General features: G+C 41.1%; 1 pseudogene; it reads right to left on the bottom strand.

Moving 5' to 3' along the window:
- Positions 1-22,859, bottom strand: part of LOC146862847 (uncharacterized) — a 100,593-nt pseudogene that overhangs the window by 76,843 nt on the left and 891 nt on the right.

A 22,859-nucleotide genomic window follows, 5' to 3' on the forward strand; every position in this document is an offset into this window, starting at 1 on the left:
TTGCCCAGGCACCAGCATTATACAAAAATCATGTAGGATGGGATGAGGACTCACCTCACCACAAGATACAGTTAAAAAATCTACCTACTGCACAAAGGCAGTACCCAATTAAGCAAGAAGCTAAAAAACAGGTCAGAGAGATCTTAGATCAACTTGAATACCAAGGGGTGATTGAAACATGCACCTCATCAATGAACAATCCTTTGTTTCCTGTTTCCAAACCAGACAATACATACTGTCTAGGTTTGGATTACAGACACCTGAACACTTGTTCTAAGACATTTGCAGTGCGAAATGCACACAGTACAGCATTAATGAGTAACATTGTGCGTATAAAATATAAAACCACATTAGACATTTCAAATGGTTTCTTTTGTCAAAACATAACACCTGAAAGTAGGTACTTGACAGCTTTCTCAATAATGGGGATCAGCGTCGACTGGGTTTAAGAACTGCCCGGGGTTTATTCTCAGCAAGGGTAACCGAGTTACTACAAATTTATGATGACGAGGCATTGTCATATGTCGATGACATCTATCTGACAGACGATGACCTGGAGAGGCACTTGAACAGGGTGAACACCATTATACTGGGCTTCGCTTCTGAGGGCTATAAATTCAAAATCCAGAATTGCCCATCTTAATGTCCTTTTCCTAGGATATGAGCTTTCAAGTGAAGGCAAAAGCCTGGCAGCTAACTTTTTAGAAAAGTGTGCGCTGCTCCAACCTCCAAAAATGCTGAAAAACTTACAGCTGATTCTATGTTTCCTGAATTTTGGAAAAACTTACATTCTAAATTACGCAGACAAGGGTTAAACCTTCTACGGATTAATCAAACCTGATTTCAAAATCAAAAATTGGACACAGGCACCACACAGATATCCTGCGATCACTTCAAGCTGACATGTTAGCAACAAATCACTTACAAATACGCGTAAATACACGCAATTTAGTGATCCGAATAATTTCCGGTCAATGCGGATTTACCTACTTAACTTGGGTGAAAGTACCAGTTGCATACAAATCACATTTGTATACACAAGCAGAAATGCGCTTCACGTCGACAGAAACAATTCTGACAGCAGTTCAAACCGCTGTAGCAAAAGAAAGAGCTCTAGCTCATGGGAAACGCATTATTGTCGTAACTCCGGTACCAGCCTTAGAGGCAGTTACAAAAGCGAGAATGCCAAATGCAAAAGCTTTACATCCAAGATGGATACAATGGGTTAATTCTCTTGCTGCATCGGATGTTGAATACATTTTTGATGCTTATTTAAAAACACAAGCATTCCTGCAATATGAACATGAATGTACTCTGCCTATTGAGATTCTCCCTCTTGATCAGTACGAATTTATAATTTATACTGACGGATCAGCACAACCCGCTACGGACAGTAAGCAAGCTTACAGTGCAGCGTGGGCAATCGTTAAAGGTCGCATGCACGATGGTAAAGTCCGATAAATGGTCACTGAAACACAATCTCTAGGAGACTGCAAGCATTCAAATTGGCACTTGAAAATACGGATCGCGAATGCCCCACACTTATAGTGTGCGATTCTTTTTACTGTGTTCAATCATACAATGAATATTTACAGAATTGGCTTCAAAATGGTTTCAAAGATGCAAAAGGTGGCACAATCAAGCATAAAACGCTTTGGGAACAAGTAGTTCAGTTGCGAAACAGACTACAAAACACTCACGTGATACACACGCTGAGTCATCGTGATGGCGTTCAAGTTGCAGGGAACTCATTGGCTGACGAAGCCGCCAAGGGAATTGTACAAACGGCTTCCGTAGCTGCGATCACTTGTTCAAAAACAAGAATAGACAATGAGATATTGTTGGCTGTCAATGCATCAAACAAATGCAGTGGTGCAGCGTTACCTAAAAAATTTCCACTCAAATACTCCTATATAATTGATGCGAACAACGTTCCGTTTGCTCGAATCCCTGGAGTGGGGGATAGGCTAATTCCAAACATGGAACGTAGAGCAGCTTTGATTTATGAAGCACATCTAGGAGAGGGTCTGTCACATCAGGGGATCTCTAAAACAATATTAACATTAAAAGAGATGTACTGGTGGCCTGGAATGAATACACTGATTCACATCTTCATCAATAACTGCATAGACTGCACTAGAGATCGCAGTGCAGAACGCCACCAGACACCAGACTACGAAGTAGCCTGCCCAGTACAGACACCTTTGTTAGACAGCATTAGACTATCTACGCGCAGGTGTCCTTTTGGACAGTTGCAATCCCTCAAACACTAAGTCAAGGTTCCTATGGATGTGGCCTCAGCGCTCAGCTGACGCTCGAACTGTTATAAAAGATTTGCGGGTCTTTATCGGCACATACACAATTGACACGCTACATTCTGACCAGGGCCCTGCGTTTAGCTCTTGAGCTTACAAAGAAGCCATGGCCAGTTTGGGTGTTGCATTGCGGTATTCCTCTCCGTTTCATCCTGAGGGAAATTCTGTTGTGGAAAGGAAAAACCTGGACATAAAGCAGTCTATGACAGCTAGGGTATTAGGTTTGATGTGTTGGGTGGGTCATACATAGTTATGGGGTCCAACGCTCATTAAATAATTTGCCAAGAAGTTCTCTAGGGGGGGGCCACTCCATATGAGGTCCTATTTGGGACAAAAATGTGGGTTCCTGATCTCGAATGGAAAAGGCACAGTGGTGGAAAATAAACCCTTTGATATCAAAGATCATTTGGCTGTTTTACAGGACTTAAATGAACTAAGATCGAAACAAAGCAACGTGTTCCTGAAGCCAACCAACACTGGGGAAATTCCAGCCTTCCCAGCAAGGCCTGTCTGGATCCCCAAGCTCAGAGAGAAGATTGCAGACAAGAAGGAATTTGGGCCTTCTTACAGACAACCAGTACCTGTCCTAGCCATCCACGGAACAAAAACAGTACTTCTGCCGCCCCTTGCTAAAACAAAAAGGAGAAAAGATTTGTGTCAATCAACCTCATCAACCCACACTATGTGGCCAATACTAAGCAGTAGGCCTTGTGGATTCCAAACAAGTAGCAGACGCACTCCTCTAGCTACTATCCAAGAGGTTCAAACCGAAAGACTCATCACCATCGAGAATTCGGCAGTAAGAAATGAAGGACTAAGCAACAATGCTATGGAACTCATTCCTCTTGAAACCCAAATAACAGTTCATCCTGATACACCTGTTTAAACCAGTGTAACACAAGATCAACTGGTGCCAGCGATTTCAACTAATCCTGATGCAATTTCAACCATTGACAGAACTGTCTCTGGCTATTTCATTAACTTTGATATGTTTTCTGAGGATCCAAGCGAACCAGAAACGACACCAGCCAAAAGAACTTTCAAAGAACGAGCACAAGCCTTTTTTCATCTCCTGAAAAAGACATATCTGGTTTCACCATGGAAAGAACTTTGGATTATTTTTGGAATACTTTTCTTTCTGCTTTGGCTAGCTTTAGTAATGACTGAGCATGCTGATAAATGGAAGATATCTTCACTTGGACACAGAAAGTAGAAATGTGATCTTACTTTTGAAACCACACAAATCATCCCATCGTGAAGCAAGAGACTTGTCAGCAGTAAACATCACAGCCGTTCGTATACAAGATGGTATAGTTTGGGACAAAACGGATTATGATATATTTGGCCCATCTGAACTTTTGAAGATTCCACACTTTATTTAAAATTTCATTAAGCGACTTTATTACCTCCAGTACCTATTCTGATGAATGGGACGTTAAGACTGTTAATAACATGATGTCTGATCTAGAAAGGTCTGCTGCATTCTCTAACCATGAATACTTAGAGGGTTCAACAGACTATGAACAGCTTTATTGTTACAACCACTATGGTCATCATCTCTTGCATAGATCTGCAACACCTAGAAATGTATTTATGTATAACCAATAGGAACATTGTCCTACACCAGCAAGGGGTAGCTCAAAAACGTTTGCAATGAAGTTTCCATATTTTGTCAGGGTACAATACATCCAATCCGTATTTTTTTTTATTTTTTAAATATGAATAAAACAGGAACGAAAAATATGTTAACTAATATAAAACAGATTTATTCTGCAGCTCAACTGTCTAAACAGGGTTTCGACTTTTGGAAAGACACAATTGACACAAAATCTGTCTGGGGTACAAAAGATTGGCAAGTACGGGGGATAGAAGCTTTGTTTAGAGCCTGCATCATCCCACAGCAGATAATGTTTTTGAATGACACTGTCCAACAAACATCTTGCCTTGGGTTAGCCAAGATCAAAGACATGAACACACCGTCCATACCTACACCTGCAAGTAATAGCACTACACAGGGGGAGGTCGACGTACATACTATTTTACAAAACAGATCAGATCCTGAATGGGGAAAATGCTTGCTCTGGCCCACAGACACAAACATTTGTCAAGAAAGATTCCTGAACAGAATACAGGGTTTTACAATCAATAGGCCAGACCCACGTTATGTTCAAAGACAGCATCCAGGGGTAGTAACAACATACAGTGTAGGAAAATTATGCCTTGATTGGCTACATAAATCTACACTAGAGGATGTGAAACAACACTTATCTTTACTTAAAGAAGACGCAGACCTTAGTGATTTCTTGCTAGGTCCAAGAAAACAGCATCAAAAACGTTTCATATATGCCGGAATCTATGCTGCTTATAATGAAATATGGAAGCTTACTCAAGCAGACGCAGCAGAAAGAATACGAGAAATTGATTGTGTTAATTGGAGAAATCTCTCGCTGTGGTCGACAATGGGTTAACGACTCTCTCATCCAGGATATATTCACTGGGCAACATTGTATCCTCTGCTATAGACATTGTGGAACAAGATTTGGTCCTGCTGCGACAAGGCCAGTCTCAATTACGTTCTATTCTGTTATTAGGCTGGACGCTACAAAACTTGCGTGCAGGCTATGTGCCTTTTTACGTTTCATCAACACGTCGTCTCTGTTTTCAGAATACAATCTCACGGATAAACAGATCGAACTGGCACAAAGGGGAGCAAAGTATTCAGTTCTGAGCATTGAAAAACTGGATAAATTGCCATTAGCGGTAGCAAAAAAACTAGCTACAGCTACAGAATGGATCATTCATGGCAAAATAACTCTGCCTGTTACAACTTTCCATTTTCAGTATTTCCTCAAACAAATGCAAGCAGGCAAATATGAAAGGTTGGGTAAAGAATACATCAAGGCCTCCTGGGATTTACCTTACACACACAAATGTTGGAGTGGGAGCGTGAGGTGTTTCTTAGCAGTACACACTGTGAAAATGCACTGAGTGGTTCACTCATATGTCGGGATATTAGTTTACACGGGGCCTGTACTGGTTCTACTGCTAATTTATCCTGCCATCTGCAAGGTTCTCCAGCCACTGTGATTAATCCAATGTTTGGCCAACTTCCAAATGGGAGTTACCTCATGTTGAATGATCAGAGCTGTTTTGGCATGTTGCCAGGCATCCCATATCTGGTAACGGTTGGCTCCAGGGTCACGTGCTGTATACAAGTTTTGTTCCCCCAAATAGACACAGTCAGGAAGTCGCCTTTATGGCCTTCACTGAACATCTCTTCTATACGAATTGATACTTTAAGCAGAATGAAAGCCATTCTTTTAAAATAAACTGTGCCTTTGACCTCGGTTGGGACGTATCTTAAACATGTCTGATATGAGCGGTATTGTGCATGTATTTAAGACCATATTTTCAGGACTGGTAACAACTTTTCAAGCAGTCCTTGGAATCATTCCAAACTTCGTGCTCTCGGTGTTTGGTGGTCTGCCGCTAATTCTAGCACTCATTGCAGGAATCCTGTTTTTTTTCCTACAACTATGCTATGGCAAGCCAATCCACGAGCGTCACTCTGAGCACCTTGGAGAAAGCTCTCCTGGAAAGGAAGTATTGTGAGCTCATAGTACAACTTTTGGGCTTACCTCGTGTATGAGAATTAAATACCACATGGTTTCTGTCATTCAGACCAATCTTACCTGTTCGACGCTGCCTGCTATGAGGTGAAGAATAGAGAATTTCATGTTTTCACCAGCCCCCTTACACTGACTTTTGATTCGGCTCACAGTGTACCGGGAAAGCTATGAATTTGGCCTTCATTCTTCAAAACAAAGACAAACCTTGGAACTTTTTTTCTTACAATTTCTTTTTCTCTAAACTTGAAATTTTTCTTTTTATGGCAAAGTAATAAGCTTAAAGTAGAGCTATTCATAAAGAATAGGCTTCTTTGAACACTTCCAGGGACACATTATCACCTTTTATTCACAACAATTTCATTTATGTAACATGAGATGAAATGGCTTTGATTTTTTTTTCTGTAATTATGAACCATTTCATCATATGTATATATGTTTCTGTTGATTCATTTAACTTCCACTGTAAATATAGGCTTAGTATGAAACATTGCTTAATATGTACAGCACCTTTGCATTTCATGTCCAGCAAACGTTTTTTAGTATGCATTTACAAATGTTTTTAGCAACATGTGGTACTCAATTTTATATGTTTAGCATTTTAATGTTTGGCATTTAGTACTATCGATCATTCTTTAGTGGAGTGGGTGTTGTGTATGGATTTAGATGTCCGTATATAGGTTTTCCTAAATCATGTCCTTATATAGGCACAATTCGCATTGTCCTTATTTAGGCATAGAATCCCAGTCCTTATTTAGGCATTAGCCATGCTATCCAAATACAGGCATGGTTACCTACATCGTCCATCCCAACGTCACAACGAGTTCTTAGAAACCAGACCCTTAAGCCTTTGGGACTTTCCCTAGCTAGGATTATTGATTTCTCTAAGAACTCATATATTATGCATGAACTACTATTCCTTAGGGATTCATTCATGACGTCTTCCTCTGCCCGTCTTTATGTCAATGCTAACATTCCTAAGCACTTTCCAGGTATAAATATACCTTCCCTTACCATGGCAAAACACGGCTCGGCTGCACAGCTCGATACCGCTCGCCATGGCAAGTTCGGAAGGAATTAGAGTCCCCGCCTGACGTACTGACCAGAAGCTGTCATCCCTGCTCGCAGAGAATCCAGCTTCCAGTGTTCTGACTCCCTTTGCGGGGTGTTAGAGTTTGAGACCCGGAAAGAGATTCCCACCTTTCTCATTCCAAGGTATGGAGCTGACTAAAACATAGAGGGAATCTTGTCATATGCAAAACTATAGCTTACCATACTATAGAATACAGCACCTACTTCTTACCTTGTACTACACTTAGGTTAGGTACACAGGGGTAGAACTATTTAGAAGCATCAGACGAGTATCCACTTTTTAGCTTATGTTATTTATGTATGTGTATATGAATATATGTCATAGCTAGAAGACAATGCTATTGCATTATAATTTCTTCTTACTGCTTACGCTGTACGTATATCTCGCATACTGTCTTGCGATTGTAACAGCTAATATCTCTTACACGAGAAACAAGACTGTTCAATAAATCCTTTTTATTGAAACACCCGTCTATCTATTTCTGTGTAACTCTGAAGAAACTAAGCATGCAGGAGTGACTGAGTGAAACTATTATCTGTTGTTTCCACGATTCTGAGACTTGTTCCGATTCTAAAGGGAAACAAAGTTGTTATGTTTATGCGGTTGCCAGAAACTACTCCCTTCTTGTTTATTCAAGGAGTTTCTAGTGGCCTCTGAGTTAGCTGGCACACAAAGTAATTGAGTTTAATGTACTCGATAGAGGCATACTGACCTCAGTCCCATGCCATATATAGTGTATATTATTCCAATGCGCAGAGCCAATAAGGGAAATAGGAACTACACTACAGAGTCTTATTTCCCGAAGAAATCATGGAAACAGATCTAACCTTTCATTGTTAATTTGCATGCTCAAGGTAAGCACAAGAAATATATGAATTTGGTTTTTCAAACACGTATTGAAACAATTGTATTCTTGTATAGAAAGCATGAGCTGCAATTATTGGGCATATGAAACAATTTTAACCAACATTACAAGACTGGTGAAAAAGATAGACAGTTAAACCATAATAACGTTTTTATATGATTATACTCCTACCTAACACTATCTGTACTCTTGAGAGCATAGTGGGGGTTCCCTCTACCAGATCCATTTGGATAGCCCAATCACCTGGATATGATGTGCCAGGAAGTCGATCTGATGTAGAGCAGGTTACCATCCTTTCCAGGTTTGAAGTCAGAGTCAGCAGGCTGTATCTCAGTAACAGTGCATCACATTCCAGGACAATCCCAGCAGAAGGTCTTCTGTGCCAAATGTAGCACAGAGAATGTTTATATAATAAAAGCATGTCAAAGGTTCAAAGCTGGTGCAGTGGTTTGTCTGGAGCCTTCGAGCTATCTCCACCTGGACAACCATATACAAGGACATTGTGCTCTATTTGCCTAGCTTTGAACAGAGCATTTGGATACCTTGATAATAGAAATGAACTGCATGTACAATAGCTTCTCAGTACATTATCATGTAAGTGTAAAGCATGTACAAAGTCACTATTAGAAAAATATGTCAAGCTAAAATGTAAACTAAAATGGAGATTCAGAGCGGGCCCGGATGTAAGCTCACAACATTACTTTGTCCAAATTTGCTTTAAAAAGTAGCTTTGTTATTAAAGTGCTGAGCATTGTGAAGGCAGGCTTACCATTACCTAGTCCTGCTTTCTGGGACTTGTGGTTTTGTTCACCATAGACAAACAAATAATAATAAATGATAAAAAAACAAGTTTAGGGGCGGCAAGCAGGTACTAAAATTATTGAAACATCTGTGTATCTGCAACATAGAGTAAAATGTGTTACTTGTGCAAGCTTACTTTTCTCACAATTCCACATTTCTGGAAAAAGTCTATGGTACCTTTATTAAACAACACATGTATAAAACATTATTCTTTTAGCACAAAAACGCACACTGGATATGTTTTACAAGGGCAAATTATAGATTGCAATTGCAGGGTAGCATGTAACATTAACCACAGCTTCAGGACACAGTTGCTGGACCACAACAGACAGCTGCTTCTTTTTGATTTGCCTGCAGGATAACTATCCTGGGGACACTTATACAAGACCCCTTGGATCAGCACTAGGTACTGTGTGCAGAAGTTCCACATGTCACAAAAGAATTTCTGTGAGAAAGGCAGTAACACAGGTATCATTATAATACACAGTTGTGTGAATCTTCGTGGTTCATGTTGTTTGCAGCAGGCATATTAATCCTCTGCGCTACTGAGTAAAAACTGTCACTAGATACAACGCATATCTCACTACCAGCACTCCCTTATTCACCAGAGTTATCTTGACATTTTATTGTTGCATGGTAACTCCTGGACACTCAAGCAATTCAAACCCAATGCCAGTTGGTTTTAATCCCAGATTAATTATACATAGCACCCTCCACCCCTAAGCTCAGCGTCGGGTGCCGTTATACAAAAGTTCCACAATTAAACAAAAGGATCTCCGTGACAAAAGCAGTAACACAACTTTCCTCATAAAATACAGTTTTGCGAATATGCGTGGTTCATGCTCTTTGCAGCAGGGATATTAACCCTCTGAGCTATTTTATTATGAGTGAAAACTGCCACTAAACAAAACGCTCATCTCGCTAAACAATGTGAAATTTTGTTTTGTTGCTTTAAAACTCCTGGACGCGACACACAAGGAATTCAGCCCAGTGCAAGTTGGTTTTAAACCATGTTATTTCCACAAATCACCCTCCACCCCTCAGACCAGCGCCAGGTGCAGTGCGACAGATGTTCCACACGTAAACAAAAGGGTCTCTGTGAGAAAAGCAGTAACTCACAGCTATCCTCATAAAATACCGTTTTGCGACTAAGCATGGTAGAGTAACGTTCTTTGCAGAAGGGATATTTACTCTCTGCGATAGTACATAACTCTGACCTTTGAGTAGAAACACTTAGAATCACCAGTGTTAATTTTTGACTTAACTAAGTCAACAGTGCTGTAGCCACCTGGGAAAACGCTTGGGAGTGAGGGGTTCAGCCAAAACACTGTCCATTTACTTTGTGTGAAAAAGGCAGCTTTATTGAAATAGGTGCACATCACAACAAAATATCCTGGCAACTGCCTTAACAAACTAAAACCTCACTATACATCCATTAAACTTACCATTTAGGCCCTGTAACATTGCATTGATCAACGTCCCCACTGTTGTGTGTAGATTTAGATTCCGTATATAGGTTTCCCAATTTATGCCCTTATATAGGTACAATTCATATTGCCCATATTTAGGCATGGAAAACCCAGCCCTTTTTTAGGCATTATCCATGCTAACCAAATACAGGCATGGTCTCCTACATCCGTCAATCCACGTCACAACGAGTTCTTGGAAAACCAGACTCTTAAGCCTTTAGGAATTTCCCTTGCTTGGATATATTGATTTCTCCAAGAACTCCTTTATTATGCAGGAACATCTATTCCTTAGGGGTTCATTCATGAGGTTCCGATGCCCGACTTTTACTTCAATACAGGCATTCCTAAACACCTTCAAGGTATAAATATATCTGCACTTGCTCTGGCAAACCACGGTTCCGGTACTGTCCAGTCCGACTGCCTACTTGCGGTTCGCCACGGCAAGTTCGGAAGGAGATCGAGTTCCCGCCTGATGCATTGACCAGACGCTGTCATCCTCCTTGCAGAGAATCCAGCTCCAGTGTTTCTGACTCCCCTTGCGGGATGTTAGATATCGAGTCCCGGAAAGAGATTCCAACCTCACACATTCTAAGGTATGGAGCAGACTAGAACTTAGAGAAACTTTTGGCAACTCTTGGCAAAACTAAAACTATAGCTAGCTATACTTTAGAAAACAGCACCTACTTCTTACCTTTTACTATACTTAGGTTAGGTATACTGGGGTAGAACTATTTAGAAGCATCAGATGAGTATTCACAATTTAGCCTGTGTTATTTATGTATGTATTTCATGAATATATGTCATAGCTACAAGCCATGCTATTGCAGTATTATTTCATCTAACTGCTAACCCTGTACGTATTGTACTTCGCATCCTGTCTCATGATTGTAGCAGTTCATATCTCTTGCATGAGAAATAAGACTGTTCAATAAACCCCTTTTTATTGAAACGCCCGTCTCTCTATTTCTGTGCAACTCTGTAGAAACGAAGCTTGCATGATTGGCTGAGTGAAACTGTTATCTATTGTTTCCACGGTTCTGAGATTGTTCCGACTCTAAGGGAAACAAAGTTTATGCGGTTATCAAACTAATCCCTTCTTGTATATTCGAGAAGTTTCTAGTGACCTCTGAGTTGGCTGGCACACACAAGTAATTAAGTTTAATGTACTCGATAGAGACATACTGACCTCAGTCCTATGTCAAAACTATAGTGAATATTATTCCAATGCGCAGAGCCTATCGGGGATATAGGAACTACACTACATGGCGCCCAACGGTTTGGTAAGGCACTAATTTAACGCTAGATACTGAAGTAACTCAGTTGTGCTTTTCTCAGAGACCCCTACTCCTAATACTCCATAAGACATCTGGAGTGGGTAGGGATAATATCCGCCATAGCTGAGTAGGAGAAAAATCCTATGTATTAGCTTTTTGGTTTTTTCAACGTTGAAGGATACAGTGTTCCAACATATTGTGCACCTTATCTTTGTTCCCTTGAAACTTGCTCTAAAACTTACATTAAACAATGACCGAAAACGGCACAAACACAGATACTGGTGGAGCTGTACCCGACAAAGTCGTAGCAGCTTTTGATTATACAGGTTTTGATGAAACCGATGAAAATATGAAAATCATCGCTTCAAATTTAAGGAGAGCCATCACTCTAAAACTTATAACACATGGCCTAACACCAAGAGGTGGTAGGGCAGTTTTTGTGATAGAGGCACATGAATCTCATCAGACAGAGGTATTCTATTCCTGGGAAGTATTTCCAGAATCAAATCCAGTAACTAAAACGTTTCACTTCTACAAAGAAGATGAACCACCTGAGGAATATATTCCTTTTGAGGATATTGAAATTCCACTCACATACCAGGAGCATGATCTCTGGTTTAAAGGCGCCCTAAAACATTACAATCACATTACCAGGCTCGGTCCACTAGGTAGACCAGGAGCAACATGGCCAATATTAGCCGGCTACACACCTTATCCTGACATTGAAGAAATGACAGATGTAGAATTACTTGCACAACTCAAAGAGTGATCAAAATTTATAGACAATTGGTTCAATATGTCATGAGGACTTTCACAGTCCAACCAACAATAGCAATTCCAAGACAAACGTCTCACCAGGGGAATGCACTAAAAATCACTCCACAGACTTTACACGCAGTCATGGGTAAAATGCCCACAAAACGTGAACAAATTCCATTCTGGATAGCTCAAAAATTACTCAAATTGAAGCAGTATTTCCTAATACTAGCCCTTATGAGAAACACAGAATTCTAACAATCTGTTTACCAATGGGGATCACACTACATCTGGAAGACTGCACCACTTGGGGCACAGTCTTTGCTGCAATCTACACAAAAATACATGGTGTTCCGTCTATGGCTGTAATACCTGTTCTCCTGAAACAAATTCAAAACGAATACAGGGCAGAGGCCTGCTGTGAATTTAAGTATGAAGTGACTGAAAATTTGGACCAGGTCTCAACAATAATAATATTAAAGGAGAAGCAGCATCAGTGGCAATCCACCAGAAATTAAGGGAATTTGATGTAACGGAACAACCACAAGAACTAGCCAGAATAATTGAAATAATTGAAGAATTAGGCCGAGACAGTTTGGGAGGGAAACGAGTTAAACCACTACTGTCTGAAGGTCCTGAAAAGGCCTTTACTAAAAACAATCCTACCTCTTCTAAAAAGAAGTGGGAAAATAACAACATTCAAATGAAAAAGATTCTCAATCCCGAGGTAGGTCTCCTCAAAAGGAGCCCTCTGAAAGGAGGTATAACCTCAGGAATAGGGATAATTTGAGAAAACCTGACAGGTATCAAGATACTGATACACGTTCCTTTCGTACCTTTCAGATACCATCACAGACATCCGAAAGAAGAGGACAGTCAGAGAACAAAGAAGAACGCACGAGTCCAAAGACGATCAACACATTCAGAAAAACAAACAAAACCTCAATTCTCCAAAAAGAAAGTAGCAGGTCTGAAGATCAGACATGCCGAGGATTCTGAGAACACAACTCAAGAACGGAGAATGGGCTCAGACATTGTTGGACAGTGCAGCAGAAGTTACAGTAGCTTGCCAGAACCTGAAGGGGCTTCTGGAGACAGTGGACTTGAATGAGGACATTCAAGTTGAAACTGCAGATACCAGGGTTAGTTCTCCGCATAGGTTAAATGAAATAACACTCCGGATGGAGGGAGACATAGCAAGAAAAGTGAAAGCCCTCTTTTGGGAGCGACTTTCAAAGGGTTATGATATATTTCTAGCAGAACAAGACTGGCCACCAAAATTTGTCTGGGAGTGCCCACATGGCGAAGACATCATTTTCCAGCCTTCTCTAACCATGTTCCAGTAAGCTTAAAATATACTTATGCCAGGAAATGGGCAGTGGCCCAGGTCCCAGCATTATATATGAATCATGTAGGATGGGATGAGGACTCGCCTCACCACAAAATCCAGTTAAAAAATCAACCAACTGCACAAAGGCAGTACCCGGTTAAGCAAGAAGCTATAAACAAGTCAGGGAGATCTTAGATCAACTTGAATACCAGGGGGTTATTGAAACATGCATCTCATCAATGAACAATCCTTTGTTTCCTGTTTCCAAACCAGACAATACATATCGTCTAGTTTTGGATTATACACACTTAAACTCTTGTTGTAAAACATTTGCAGTGCAAAATGCACACAGTACAGCATTAATAAATAACATTGTGCGTAAAAAGTACAAAACCACATTAGACATTTGAAATGGTTTCTTTTGTCAAAATATTGCACCTGAAAGTAGATATTTGACCGCTTTCTCAATAATGGGGACCCAAGGTCAATTTTGTCGACTCCCACGGGTTCAAAACAGCCCGGGGTTATTCTCAGCAAGAGTAACAGAGTTGCTAAAAATTTATGATGACGAGGCATTGTCATATTTCGATGATACATATCTGACCTACGATGACTTGGACAGACACTTGAACAGGGTGAACACCATTATATTGGGATTTGCGTCTGAATTGTCCATCTCAACGTCCTTTTTCTAGGATTTGAACTTTCAAGTGAAGGCAAAAGCCTGGCAGCCAACTTTTTAGAAAAGTGTGCACTGCTCCATCCTCCCAAAACACTGAAAAACTTAGTTGAATCTAGGTTTCCTGAATTTTGGAAGAACATACATTCTAAACTACGCAGAGAGGGTTAAACCTCTCTACGAATTAATCAAACCTGATTTCAAAGCCACAACTTGGAGACAAGAACACACAGAAATTCTGCGTTCACTTCAAACAGACATATTAGCAACTAAACACTTGCAAACACGTGTAAATGAACGCAACTTAGTGATCCGAATCTTTCCGGGTCAATGCGGATTCACCTACTTGAAGGTGAAAAAGTACCAATTGCATATAAATCACACTTGTATACACAAGCAGAAATGAAATTCACTTCTACAGAAAAGATTCTGACAGCAGTTCAAACCGCTGTAGCAAAAAAAAGAGCCCTAGCACAGGGGAAACGCATTATGGTCGTCACTCCTGTACCAGCCTTGGAGGCAGTTACTAAAGCTAGCATTCCGAATGCAAAAACTTTACATCCAAGATGGATACAATGGGTTAATTCTCTTAATGCAACTGATGTTGATTATGTTTTTGATCCTTATTTAAAAACACAAGCATTCCTGCAATACAAACACGAATGTCCTGTGCCTACTGAAATTCTCCCTCTTGATCAGTACGAATTTATAATTTATACTGATGGATCTGCACAACCTGCTACGGAAAGTAAACAAGCTTACAGTGCAGCATGCGTGATCGTTAAAGGTTGTATGCGCGATGGCAAATTCAGACCAATGGTCACAAAAACGGAATCTCTAGGAGATTGTACAGCTCAGCGAGCTGAACTACAATCATTCAAGATGTCACTTGAAAACACAAATCACGAATTCCCCACACTCATAGTGTGCAATTCTTTTTACTGTGTTCAATCTTACAATGAATATTTACAGAATTGGCTTCAAAATGGTTTCAAAGATGCAAAAGGTGGCACAATCAAGCATAAAACGCTTTGGGAACAAGTAGTTCAGTTGCGAAACGGACTACAAAAGACTCACGTGATGCACACGCTGAGTCATCAACATGATGGCTTTCACGTTGAAGGGAATTCACTGGCTGATGAAGCCGCGAAAGGGGCTGTGCAAACGGCTTCCGTAGCTGCAATCACTCGTTCAAAAACGAAAATAGACAGTGAAATAATGCTGGCTGTCAATGCTCCAAGCAAAGGCAGCAGTTCAGCGTTACCTAAAAGATTTCCACTCGTATATAATTGATGCGAACAATGTCCCGTTTGCTCGAATCCCTGGAGTGGGGGATAGGGTAATACCAAACATGAAACATAGATTAGGACTAATCCTTGCAGCACATGACGGGATCGCCTCTGCCCAAGCAGGTGTTTCCGCCACAGTATCATTATTAAAACAGAGATACTGGTGGCCAGGCATTAGGAAACAGACCAGAAATCATGTTTTGGACTGCAAAATATGCCAGAAGATGAAAGTCTCTACTGTGAAACGTCCTCCGCAGAAAAACCTTTTAGCATGAGTTTACCTGGACCACTGCGGTCCCTTACAAAGGGATGGTAACTAAAAATATATCATGGTCGCAGTGGATTCGTGTTCAAGGTTCCTTTGGATGTGGCCTCAGCGCTCGGCTGACGCTCGAACTGTTATAACAGATATGCGAGTCTTTATCGTCACATATGCAATTGGCACACTACATTCTGACCAGGGTCCTGCGTTTAGCTCTTGAGCTTACAAAGAAGCCATGGCCAGTTTGGGCGTAGCATTGCGGTGTTCTTCTCCATTCCATCCTGAGGGAAATTCTGTTGTGCAAAGAAAAAAACGGGACATAAAGCAGTCTATAGCAGCTAGGGAATTAGGTTCAGGTGATGGGTGGGCCAAACATCTTTATGGGGTTTAGCGCGCACTTAACAACTTGCCCAGAAGTTCTCTAGAGGGTGTCACTCCATATGAAGTCCTATTTGGAACTAGAATAGTGATTCAGGACCTTGACATGCAAGGCACAGTGATGGAAAATAAAAAGTTTGATATCAAAATCGTTTGGCTGTTTTGCAGGACTTAAATGAACTAGAAACGAAACAAAGCAACGTGCTCCTGAAGCCAACCATCACTGGGGAAAACCGGCCATCCCAGCAAGGCCTGTCTGGATCCCAAAGCTTGGTGATCTAGTCCGAGAAAAGATCGCGGACAAGAAGGAATTTGGGCCTTCTTACAGACAACCAGTACCTGTCCTAGCAATCCACGGATCAAGAACAGTACTTTTGCCGCCCCTTGCTGGTAAAAAGGAGAAAAGATTTGTATCCATCGACCTGATCAAACCACACTATGTGGCAGATACTAAGCAGTAGGCCAAGTGGACTCCGCCAATGTAGCAGACACACTCCTCTAGCTACAATCCAAGAGGTTCAAACTGGAAGACTCATCACCTTTGAAGATTCTGGATTGAGAAATGAAGGACTAAGCAACAAAGCTATGGAACTCGTCCCTCTTGAAACCCAAATAACAGTTCGTCCTGATACACCTGTCTACAATGACGTAACACGTGATCCAATGGTTCCAGCGAATTCAACGAATCATGATGCAATTCAAACCATTGCCAGAACTGCCTCTGGCTATTTCATTAACTTTGATACGTTTTCTGAGGATCCAAGTGAACCTGAAACAACGCCAGCACAAAGAACTTTGAAAGAACAAGCAACAGACTTTTTTCACCTCCTGATTGAACTATGGATTTTTTGGGGAATATTCTTCTTTCTACTATGGTTAGCTCTGGTAATAACTCTGGGTATGCTGATAATTGGAAGATATATTCAAATGGACACAGCAAGTAAAAGAGTGAACTTACTTCTCCAGCCACACAAATCATCCCATCGTGAAGCAAGAGGCTTGTCAGTAGTGAACATCACAGCCGTTCCTATACATGATGGTATAGTTTGGGACCAAACTGAATATGACATTTTTGGCGCGTCAGAGCTTTTGAAGATTCCACACTTATTTAAGATTTCGTTAAGTGACTTTATTACCTCTAGTACCTTTTCTGATGATTGGGACTTCGAGACTGTTAATAACATGATGTCTGATCTAGAGATGTCTACAGTATTCGCAAATCATGAATATTTAGAGGGTTCATCAGGCAATGAACAAATGTATTGTTATAACCACTATGGTCATCATTTCATGCAAAAATCTGCAACACCTAGAAATGTATTCATGTATAACCAATGGGAACATTGTCCTACACCTCCAAAGGGTAGTTCGAAAACTTTTGCAATGAGATTTCCATATTTTTCAGGTTACAATTTGTCTAATCCAGAAACGTTTTACTTTAAAAATGTGAACAAGACAGGAATGAAAAATATGTTAACCAATACGAAACAAATTTATTCTGCAGCCTTTATTGCCAACTGTCTAGACAGGGTTTCGACTTTTGGAAAGACAACATTGAGACAAAATCTGTCTGGGTTACAAAAGATTGGCAAGTGCAGGGGGTAGAAGCTTTGTTTAGAGCGTGTATCATCCCTGACCAAATTATATTTTTGGATGACACTGTCCAACAAACGTCTTGCCTTGGATTAGCCAAGATCAAGGACATGAACACACTGACCATACCTACACCTGCAAGTAATAGCACTACACGGGGGGAGGTCGAAGTACATAATATTTTGCATCACATCAGATCAGATCCAGAATAGGGAAAATGGTTGCTCTGGCCCACAGACACGAATAACTGTCAAGATCGATTCCTGAACAAAACACAGGGTTTCACTATCAATAGGCCAGACCGACGCTATGTTCAAAGACAGCATCCAGGGGTAGTAACAACATACAGTGTAGGTAAACTTTGCCTTGATTGGCTAAAGAAAGCTACACTGAAGGATGTAAAACAACACTTAACTTTACTTCAAGAAGGCGCAGACCTTAAGGGAATTCTTGCTAGGACCAAGAAAACCGTGTCAAAAACGTTTCATATATGCCGGTATCTACGCTGCTTATAATGAAGCATGAAAGGTTACCCAAGCAGAGACTGCAGAACGAATACGAGAATTTTATTGTATTAATTTAGAGAAAATTCTCTCTGTAGTAGACAATGGGTTAACAACTCTGTCGTCCAGAATATATTCATTGGACAGCATTGTGTCTTCTGTCATAGACATCATGGAACAAGACTTGGTCATGTTGCAACATGGTCAGTGTCAGCTACATTCTATCATGCTATTGGGCTGGACGCTACAAAACTTGCGTGCAGGCTATGTGCCTTGGCGTTTAATCAATACTACGTCACTGTTTTCAGAATTCAATCTCACTGATAAGCAGATCAGACTGGCACAAAGGGGAGCAGACTACACTGTGCTGAGCATTGAAAAACTGGAAAAATTACCATTCACGGTGGCAGAAAAACCAGCTACTGAGTGGATCATACATGGTAAAATTACTCTGCCTCTTACAACTTTCCATTTTCAGTATTGCCTAAAACATATACCAGTAGGCAAATATGAAATGTTGGGTAAAGGATACATCAAGAAATCCTGGGATTTACCTTACACACATAGATGTGGGAGTGGGGAACGTTAAGTGTTCTTTAGCGGTGAAAACTGTGAGCACGCACCAAGCGGTTCTCTCCTTTGTCAGGATATTAACTTACACGGGGCCGATGATGGTTCTACTACAAACTTATCCTGTCACCTGCAAGGTTCACCGGCTGCAGTGATTAATCCAATTTGTGGCCAACTTTCTAATGGGAGTTACATTATGTTGAATGATCACAGCTGCTGTGGCATGTTGCCAGGTTTTCCATATCTAGTTACGGTTCCTCCAGGGTCACTTGCTGTATGCAAGTCTTGTTTCCACAAATAGGCACAGTCAGGGAGTCGCCTTTATGGCCTTCACTGAACATCTCTTCTATACGAATTGATACTCTAAGCAGAATGAATGCCATTCTTTTACAGACAACAGTACCACTGACCTCGGCCAGAGAAACGTATGATCTCCAAGTCGCAAGGACTTCTGCCGAGATGCATACCCTTTTGTATACAAACTGCCCTGTACATTTCTCAGAAATGTTAGGTCGTATCTGAAACATGTCTGATACGAGCTGTATTATACATGTATTTAAGAACGTATGTGCAGGACTGTTAGCACCTTTTCAAGCAGTCCTCGGCATATTTCCAAACTTCGTGCACTCTGTGTTTGGCGGACTGTCCCTTCTTTTAGCACTCGTTGCAGGGATACTATTTTTGCTCCTACTGCTACGATATGGCAAGCCAAATCACCAGCGACACCCAATTCACCATGGAGAGAGCTCCATTGAAGATGAAGTGTCGTGAGCCCATCGTCCAAGTTTTGGGGTTACTTCGTCTACGAGAATTAAATACCACATGGTTTCTGTCATTCAGACCAGTCTGGCAAGATTACATCTTACCTGTTCTACACTGCCTGCTCTGCGGTAAAGAATGCGTGCTAAACATCTGTCTAACACTCCAATCAGTCATGCCTACGGATATCGATACTCTGCTGGACCCGGTAACGGCCCATGCTCTGTGTTGTCCACAGCGGCTACCAATCCTGATGACGGCATTCATTGAGATCTCACAGACGCAAATTGCTACTGCTGAGGTACGAGAAGAATCATCAGGCACGCAGGTAACATCCGATTCGAACATTGCTGATGCAACCAATGCTGAAGGCGATAGTTCACATCTATGTGCAGTTAAATCTTCTAAACGAGGTATTCCAACTTTCACCTACAACGGTAGACGACTTTTTGTCTTCAGGATTAGAAGATTTCATGTTTTCTCCAGGCAAACGCACTGACTTTTGATTCAGGCACACAGTGTTCCGATGAGACTCTGAATTTGGCCTTCATTCTTTTTCTGACAAGGGACTAACTTTGGAACTTTTTTCCTGATAAATGTTTTTTTCCAAATGTGTATTTTTTTTCATTTTTTGGCACAGTAATCTGCTTATAGTGGAACTATTCATAGAGAACAGAATTTCTTTGAAAATCTTCCAGGGACATTATTCCACCTTGTCACATGAACATTTGATTTGTGTTAACCTGATATGGAATGGTTTCTGACCTTTTTTCTGTATTACTGAGCCATTTCATCATGTGTATATATTTCTTGTTCATTGTTTTTGGCACTTCCAATGCACACATTTGCTTAGAATGAAATATTGCTTTTAATATGTACAGCACCTTATGCATAGCAATGGTTTTGTAATGCATTTTTAGGACATATGTTTTAGATATGTTTTAGCATGTTTTAGCTGATCATGCGATACTCCTCTTTTAGATATGTTTAGTATGTTTGGGATTAAGTAATGTCGTTCATACGAAACTGGAGTGGGTGTTGTGTGTAGATTTAGATTCCTTATATCGGTTTTCCCGATTTATGCCCTTATATAGGTACAATTCACATTGCCCTTATTTAGGCATAGAAAATCCAGCCCTTAATTAGGCATTGTCCATGCTAACCAACTACAGGCATGGTCTCCTACATCCATCAATCCACATCACAGTGAGTTCTTGGAAAACCAGACTCTTAAGCCTTTAGGAATTTCCCTTGCTTGGATATTGATTTCTCCAAGAACTCATTTATTATGCATGAACATCTATTCCTTAGGGGTTCATTCATGAGGTTCCGATGCCCGACTTTTATGTCAATACAGGCATTCCTAAACACCTTGAAGGTATAAATATACCTGCACTTGCTCTGGCAAACCAGTGTTTCTGTACGGTCCAGTTCAACTGCCTACTTGCGGTTTGCCACGGCAAGTTCAGAAGGAGATCGAGTTCTCGCCTGATGCACTGACCAGACGCTGTCATCCTCCTCGCAGAGAATCCAGCTCCAATGTTTCTGACTCCCCTTGCGGGCTGTTAGAAATCGAGTCCCGGAAAGAGATTCCAACCTCACACATTCTATGGTATGGAGCAGACTAAAACTTAGAGAAACTTTTGGCAACTCTTGGCAAAACTAAAACTATAGCTAGCTATACTTTAAAAAACAGCACCTACTTCTTACCTCATACTACACTTAGGTTAGGTACACTGGGGCAGAACTATTTAGAAGCATCAGATGAGTATTCACATTTTAGCCTGTTATTTATGAATGTATTTTCTGAATATATGTCATAGCTACAAACCATTTTATTGCAGTATTATTTTATCATGCTGCTAACCCTGTACGTATTGTACTTCGCATCCTGTCTCACGATTTTAGCAGTTCATATCTCTAGCATGAGAAATAAGACTGTTCAATAATCCCCTTTTTATTGAAACGCCTGTCTCTCTATTTCTGTGCAACTCTGTAGAAACGAATCATGCACGATTGACTGAGTGAAACTGTTATCTATTGTTTCCACGGTTCTGAGATTGTTCCGACTCTAAGGGAAACAAAGTTGTCATGTTTATGCGGTCGTCAGAAACGAATCCCTTCTTGTATATTCGAGAAGTTTCTAGTGACCTCTGAGTTAGCTGGCAGACACAAGTAATTAAGTTTAATGTACTCGATAGAGACATACTGACCTAAGTCCTATGTCAAAACTATAGTGTATATTATTCCAATGTGCAGAGCCTATCAGGGATATAGGAACTACACTACACCACTGCATGATTTCCTCTTGAGCCCAGGCCCTGTGGTCTGCTTCTGACGTAGCACCAATCCTAAATGAGTGTGAACTGTAATCTGCTGCTGAAACCCCCTACGTGCCGGAAAGCTTTCCGCAAGAGTGCTAACAACTGGTAAAGTGTAGCACGTTTGCCTGATCTGTGCCGAAAACCACCCCAACTGCCGACCCACAGCAGCGCAGCCACTGGGATGCACACCAAACCTGTCAGGGACCTGGCACCTCCACTGCCTGCAATATGACCTGTCTGCGCTGACCTCGCTGATCTGTTTTTGATCTGCTAAGCAATATCTCTAGCCTCCTCTCCTGTCTGAATACATCCTCCCAATGATCCCTTCCTTCCCAGCAACTCCCACACCCGAAAAGCCCCAGAAAACATCCACAACATCAATGTGGCAAAAAGGCCGGATTCCCAGTTATCCCTGCACATTTCTGGCAACCATGCTATAACCCTGCACAATAGTGACCATGATAGAGGCTTCCACGCCCGCACCGACAGGCCCTGGACCCGCGCCCAACCTTCCAGTATTCTACATCACAACTCAACCGCCAATGTTTCATACCCCTAGAATAATTTTCTCATGGATGCAATCCCTGCCAATCTTCCAGCACTATTCAACCTTGAAAGACCTCCCTCAATCATGTCTAGAATATACTGAATGACGTCCTCTGCTCGCAACCTCATTTCGACTGACACAAGCCCAGGATTGCAAGATTTATGTGACCTGCGTTGATTCCGCAAGATACCCTACCACCAGTTGTAGCATCCGGCGTTGCCTACGTACCATAAATGCTGATGCATTGGCATCGGGGTTCTGTTAGCTTCCTTGGCCAACTGATGGAATCTTCCCCACTGTGAATGAGACAAAGCATCTGCAATGTTATTGTCAACACCTGGCACGTGCAATACTGTAAAATAAATATCCTAGTGCAAGCATTCCAGCACAAAAACTCATCAACTTCAAGACCTTCTCAACCCTGGT

Source organism: Triturus cristatus, chromosome 2_2 (genome assembly GCF_964204655.1).
Source record: "Triturus cristatus chromosome 2_2, aTriCri1.1, whole genome shotgun sequence".
In the NCBI taxonomy this organism is placed as follows: Eukaryota; Metazoa; Chordata; class Amphibia; order Caudata; family Salamandridae; genus Triturus; species Triturus cristatus.